At 35.1% G+C, this 7,500-nt stretch overlaps 1 long non-coding RNA gene across 1 annotated transcript in view; it reads left to right on the forward strand.

The window, feature by feature from the left end:
- Nucleotides 1-7,500, forward strand: part of LOC137632783 (uncharacterized) — a 275,903-nt gene that overhangs the window by 62,633 nt on the left and 205,770 nt on the right. The window contains exon 3 of the long non-coding RNA XR_011042122.1: nucleotides 947-1,002. This is a non-coding gene — a long non-coding RNA (uncharacterized lncRNA). The remainder of the gene's footprint in view (nucleotides 1-946; nucleotides 1,003-7,500) is intronic.

Below are 7,500 nucleotides of genomic sequence, written 5' to 3' on the forward strand. Positions count from 1 at the left end.
ATTGAACCCTGCAAAGAATATATATTGAATGGGTAATCTAATATATATTTATTTATCTCCTGAGTTTATTTGGGCCAACTCGGTAGGAGTCAAATTTGACTCATGGGGCTGGTAAATCTCCATCTCTTTAATAGTAATATTGAAAAGGCGAGGGGAGGTATTTTAAGTTCTTAGTAAAAATTCTGTAAAATTATTATTATTATTATTATTATTATTATTATTATTATTCTTACTATTAATATTATAATCATCATCATCATCATCATCATCATCATCATCATCATCATCATCATCATCATCATCATCATCATCATCATCATCATCATTATTATTATTATTATTATTATTATTATTATTATTAGCTAAGCAGCAACTCTATTTGAAAAAGCAAAATGCTATAAGCCCAAGAGCTCTAACAAGGAAAGCAGCCCAATGCGGAAAGGAAACAGAGAAGTAACAAATAAAACATAAATGAGAATTGAAATAAATAAGATAAATTGAGACCAATAACTTCGTTAAGTAGATAGGTCATATATAAAATTAGATTTATTTCACCATCTTCAACAGTATACCATTTGCTCACAAAAGGTTTGAATTTCTGAAGTTCCACTGCCAGATGAAAAAAAAAATATTCCACAATATGATCACAGCTGGAATAAAACTTCTAAAATATTACGTAGCATTGAGCAGCCTGATGATGGAGAAGAAAGCCTGTTAGAATTGAGGCAACAGTAGTGGTTCAAAGACCATAGCAACTCATTGTCTTCATTCATGGATTAAAAAACACTGTTTTAAAGGAACCATCTCCAAATGAATATTATGGATAAATCAGTGGTACTGATCCTATTTTGTATTTTTTCATTATGTAATAAAAAGAAAGTACTTTCCTTTGAAAGATGAAACCAAATTGATCTTTCATCCTAATACAATTTTCTCTCCCACACAGGGTTTATCTCTGCTATGGAAATGATCAACAACTTCACGATAAAATACTGCAATTTGGTAAGTTTTCTTTATATTTTTTCGAATATTTAAGTGAAATTGCCACCCTAAAATACCTGTGTTCACCATTACATTATTTCACTTCTTTTTTCATTAATAATCTATGTGAACTAGATTAAGTTTCGGAGAAAATAACTACTTTTTCCTATGGAAAACAAGCGAATAAAATAACTTTCACCGAAGGGTCCTTCATCGAAAAGATTCGAGTCCTTTTTTTTCTAGCTGGTGGAATAGGAAAATTCAGGTTCGTAAACTTTTACGCTCGCACACTGAATGATAAAGGAGAATATCAAATCTGGAAATATTACCTTTTCCTTTTTTTTTTTCTTTTTTTTTTACCGTTTCTTAGATACTGAAATCCATTTCCCCCTTTTTTCTATTTGCATCTCTGCAAAAACGAAATGAAATAAAATGAAATAAAGGCATGTGGGATTGAAGTTTTCAGTGTGGAATGGCTGTCTGGTTATATCATTCTTGACAAGTTAATCGAAACCCTAATGATATGAAGTATTTGGAATTTAACGGCACCCAATTTCACGCATTCATGTTGTTGTGGTAAACATATGAGAATGATTACATTTTGTGGTGATGCTCTATGAATGGTAAATAAACCAAGTTAACACACACACACACACACACACACACACTTTTAGAATCTTGCAGTTTTTCCTTTCGTTTGGAAGCATGATCAGGTTCAGCTTGTCCGAAAAGAAGTCTCGCCATCGTCTTCAACCCCATTTTTTTTTTTATTCTTCAGACTCCGCTGTCTCTAAGTTGATAGAAACATTACTTATCAAATGATCGGATGCCTTGACTTCTGCCGTCTCTAAATTGATAGAAAGATTGCTCAATTATCAAATGATCAGATAACCTGACCTCTGTTGTCTCTAAATTGATAGAAACATTACTTATCGAATGATCAGATACCTTGACCTCTGCTGTCTCTAAGTTATAGAAACATTACTCAATTAGGAAATAGTCAGATACCTTAAATGGATTTAGGTTTGTTCTTGTAAATCCTGATTATAACTTCCCTGAAGACCCCTTTTTCTTTATTCCTAAAGTTTGGCTATCTTCTCCCCGTTGGGGCGGGGTTACTTAGAGATTATATTGATATAGTCTTGATATAAAAGGATTTGTCTTAGGTACATGTCAAATAAACTAAGCCGACTTTGATTCATCAGTAATTGTCATTCTATGTTTACACTGCAATAATTTGTAAGTGTTATTAATGACTTATCTTCTGTCTTCCCTTTTATCATTGGGTCTGAGGGTTTCACTCTCATTTAAACTCCCCCATCTCGTTTTCAGGTTAGATATCTGATGGTCATTGCTGCATTTGCCTCTGTCAACACATTCTATTTCTTCCTCCTCCACCATTGAGATAAACTTGGCTGTTCCCACTTGATCTGTAATTGGCCTCCATCAGTCTTTTCCAAACTTGCAAACATGTCTGAATGAGGATGCAATAAGACATTTCAACACACATTTCACCTGTCCACCCTCACAGGAGATTTTTCGATTCCGGTTTAACGAATACACAGTTGATTTTGCTTTAACAGTTTTATGCTCATAGAATTCCTATTAGTGCTTAAAAATTTCACTCTGATTTCACAATCTTTTTATTTCAATTAATTTTTGTTTCAAAGTATTATAGTGATTATAATAAGGATAGTTTAGAATTGTAACAACCTCCCCTATTTAATGAGAAACTGTCTGACTATATATATATATATATATATATATACACATTGCCAAATGTTTAGCTGCAAAATAGCCCAGTGAGGAAAGGAAAAAATAAAATATTTAAAGAAGAGTAACAACATTAAAATAAATATCTCCTATATAAACTATATAAACTTTTAACAAAACAAGAAGAGAAATTACATAGAATAGTGTGCTCAAGTGTACCCTCAAGCAAGAGAACTCTAACCCAAGGCAATGAAAGACCATGGTACAGAGGCTATGGCACTACCCAAGACTAGAGAACAATGGTTTAATTTTGGATTGTCTAGCAAGAGGAAAGTAGCCACTGAACAATTACAGCGCTGTAACCCTTTGGGTGAAGAAGAATTGTTTGGTAATCTCAGTGTTGTCAGGTGTATGAGGACAGGAAAGAATATGTAAAGAATAGGCCAGACTATTCGGTGTATGTGTAGGCAAAGGGAAAATGAACCGTAACCAGAGAGAAGGATCCACTGTAGTACTGTCTGGCCAGTCAAAAGATGCCATAACTCTCTGGTGGTAGTATCTCAACGGGTGGCTGGTGCCCTGACCAACCTACTACCTAGGCACTAGTATAAATAATCTGATTTGTATTTTTTGCTTTAAAAAAGTCCAATCATTGAAAGTTTGTGTCGTTAGGAAACCATTCTTCAAGTCAGTGCAATCTTGCTTTTTTTTCTTTCTGTGCAATATGGAGCTGGTGCTGATTCCTAACATTAAAAGTGTGTCCCTTCTCTTCTCAGGCGACGTGTAACACCCGTTAGGACGCCTTTCCACTTTAATTGCCTGAAAATGTACTTATAACTCTTCTTTCCCCAACTTAACACTATATGAATTTGTCTGGTGCTCTGGTTGCTGTTTAAAAACAACTAATTTTCCTATTTTTTTATCCTGAATCTGGGCATGATGAGAAAAGTAGGCCGCCAATATTGTTTGCTTTAACATGGAATTGCACACACACACACACACACACATACACACACACACCTTGCTGGGAGTGTCTTCAGAGCTTGGCAATCTTTCAATTCTCGGCAAGTGATTTTGTGGAACGGTTTTTAGTCACATGCTTTTTTTTTTTTTATCCTAGCTTATATTGTACAGTCGAGGATCCATCAGGTACAGCTGGACACGAATTCTTGGTACACATCGCTCGTAAGAAGTACACTCAGCTACAACCTTACTGCTCGGTAAGCTCCTGTGTTTAGCCCGACCAACCACCTCTGCCATATCTCCCTACACTATCTCTTTGGTTACTCGCCGTGAAGTAAGGGTGTAACAGGGTGCACTTCTTTGAAGTAAGGTGAACCAGGGACTCTTGTGCCCAACTGTACATGATTCACTCCTTAGTTCAAAAGTCGTATACGGATATGTGCGCTTGTGTATCTGGCTTATTTTCCCTTGACCACCTCCATGAGAATTCCTGTTGAGTTATATATAATGTAGTGTTTGTGATAACCACAGCTAGGTTTTTTGTCTGACTATGATAAGATTTATTCTTTTTTTTTTTATCGAAAAAGAATGGGTGGCACTAGGCTTTTGTTACATCATTATTTTATCAATATTCTTTATATGGTGTGTGGAATTTGAGGCATCACTCTTGAAAAAAAATAGAGAGAGAGAGAGAGAGAGAGAGAGAGAGAGAGAGAGAGAGAGAGAAAGGGGGGGGGAAGTCATCTAGTTTATAAGAATTCTTTTGTTTAATACATACCTACACACACATACACTCATATATATATATATATATATCTATATATATATATATCTATATATATATATATATATATATGTATATATATATATATACACACACACACATATATATATATATATATATATGTATATATATATACTCTATATTTGTCTATTCGTTTATCACTGTATGCGGAGTATTATATTTTTAGTAACTTTTTTGTATTTCCTATCAAGATTACATAGCATATTTGCAGCATGTAGAATCCTTATACCCTTTAACAGATGTCTGTGGTCTCTTATATTGTTTCTTTATGTTATGTACTTCTTTTATAAAGCAGTCAAAACTGCAAACAAGAAAACAAAAACAAGAGAGATTAGTAGATAAACTTCGTCGTGGTGAAGGTGTGGAAGGGAATTTGGCAAAGGGGACCCAGACTGTATTGATTCTTAGGTTACCCCACACAACTGCCTCCTACAATCTCTCTCTCTCTCTCTCTCTCTCTCTCTCTCTCTCTCATATCACCCCCGTCCTGACACTGTAATATATATCTATGTCTTTCTTTTTCTTTCTTCCCACCTGACCTTATTTCCTTTCTCTTTCTCACGTTTCCTTTTCTGTTATTCACTTTAATTCATATCTTTTCATTTTGAGTCCCCCAACACCGTATTTATCTTATTCTGTCTCTTGTCTCCCGTTCGTAATTCAGCTCTCTCTCTCTCTCTCTCTGGTTTCCTAGTCTATACCACTTCTGATCTCTCTCTCTCTCTCTCTCTCTCTCTCTCTCTCTCTCTCTCACACACATTTTCACCTTTTCATGCCATCCTTTGTTTCTTTGTTAGTTCGTTTGTAAACGAACCAAATATTTGCGTGTGGAAGTGTTCGTTTCCCATCTCTGTTCATGTGTTTGTGTAGGCTCGCAGATAGAAAGGAATATATGTTTTCCATTTACCTTCACTGTTGTTTGTTATTACATATCTGCAGGAGTGTGCATCAAAATAAGCCTTTGGGAGTGTGTGTGTTCATGTGTTGGCGTGGAGTCATGATAGGAAATGAATGTTTGCATGCCACTCTATAAGTTAAAACTAAACAAAAACACACGTTGTAAGAATGACATATTATAAATAGCAAATGAGTATACCCTAGCATTTTCACCACTTTTGAACTCCATTTTTTACATTCTTTTCCCCTGGGTGTGTGTTTATGCAAGCGTACTCCCTAACAGTCCTAACTGATGAAGAACTGCATTTCTTGTATGATTCTGAGATAGAAAGCATTGCACCCGATAGCTTTATACATAGAGAGGAGTTTGCCCCATTCCTAATCTCTTCGAATTCCCATCATATTTTCATTAATTCTTATCTAAAGATAGGCAACTTTGTGTCCAATTGACTACGGCCGCGAGGCAACCATTCTTCAGCAGCCAAATAATTTCTTATCTGGAAATTGTTCATAATTCTTATTTTAGTCATCTATTTCTCACAACGTTCACATCTCGAATTATTTACACCACTCCTATAGATAGATACAACAGAAAAGTAAATACTCTAATTGCTATTTCTAATCGCAACTGCAATTAGGTTGGTGCTGACGTTACTGCTTTGACTTTCTCCTTTAAGAAACTAGTCCTTACATTACTTCATTTTAGACCTTTGCATAGTTCTTTATAAAAGTCTTCAAAAATATTTCAATGGGCCTTGAATTTTTTTAAAAATTTTGAATAAATTCTTGAATATTCTCCTATTAGGAAAAATATAATCTTAAGACAATCATCTAATAATATTACTTCTATGTTAATTGTTTTTATTGATCCAATGATTTAAGAGTGTTTTGAACTGAAGTGGGTCTTTGATATTAACAAGATGCTTTAATGAAACTTAGAAAGTATTCGCATGAGATTTAGATAATGTGTGAAAACATTCCCCATTATTACTTCAGTGTTCATGTAAATATATGTGCACGTGTAATTCATGTAAGGCATCAGTGTCTTTACACATGTTTGATTGGTATATTTATAAGATATATTTGAGGTATTATAGTTAATGGTAATAGGACAATTCGGTCTCATTGTCTTGACTGTTACTCATATCTAACATCCATATCTGTACCTCAGAAATTGGTATGTAGAATAAGTCCAAATGCCTCAAAACTAGTAAATAAGGTCTTAAGGTTTTAAAAGTAAATATTGGAAGCTGAAAGCTTTAGAAGATTACTCCCCTGGCTAATTCTCTTTATTTAGAAGGATAATTTCTCCAGCTAATTCGGACTTAAAAGGTTCATGTTTTCTTTACTTAGAGAAATCACTTCTATGGCTAAATCTGTTCTTGATAAGCTAATTTTTATTCTAACTTTGAAAGATTACTTCTGGTAAATAATTTTTTTGAGACACCAGATATGGTCTTCATTGTGTTCCATTCGTTCCTCAGGTAACTCATGTTAAAGATTAATAAAGTAATCACGTGTTGGTAGTTTTCTGCAAGCTCTAATTACCAGTATCCACAGAGGGGATCTGTTGTAGTAAAATACCGACCCTTCAGGTCTATACTATGAACGGTGGCATTGGTGGGCTGGGTGTGAAACTTGACTATTTAGCTTGGAGACATTAACTTTTATGCATATTTCTGGGCCATTCTTGGCGGCAATGACTAGGGGTGAGGGGTCATCACTAGCAGTATTGATTACTCTCTGTGCTACCATGGAGTTAAGTTCTTCTGTGACCTGGTTCTTGAAAGCAAAAGAGATTTTTCTTGGAGTGTAGACGGTAAAAGGTAGAACATCATCCTTGAGATGAATACCCATTAGGGACCTGTCATGGGTTTGACAGTACAGTAGTAGTATTCCTTGGTGGTCAAAGGTGAATGGTGCAGCAGAGATTGGTAGCTCCTTAGCTCTGTTGATATGTTTGACATCTAAAATTGGATTGACAGTGACCATAGGACAAGAGAGGAGTCTGGATACTTTCACTGACTTAAATCCTAGTGGAATAGGGTTGCTTACCAAAGGTGAGAGTAGCTCGGACTGTACCAAGAGTAGATGCCATGTGAGATCTGTCCTTAGTAAATGTCGTAGTTGACAAAAGAGGT

Source organism: Palaemon carinicauda, chromosome 42 (assembly GCF_036898095.1).
Source record: "Palaemon carinicauda isolate YSFRI2023 chromosome 42, ASM3689809v2, whole genome shotgun sequence".
Classification (NCBI taxonomy): Eukaryota; Metazoa; Arthropoda; class Malacostraca; order Decapoda; family Palaemonidae; genus Palaemon; species Palaemon carinicauda.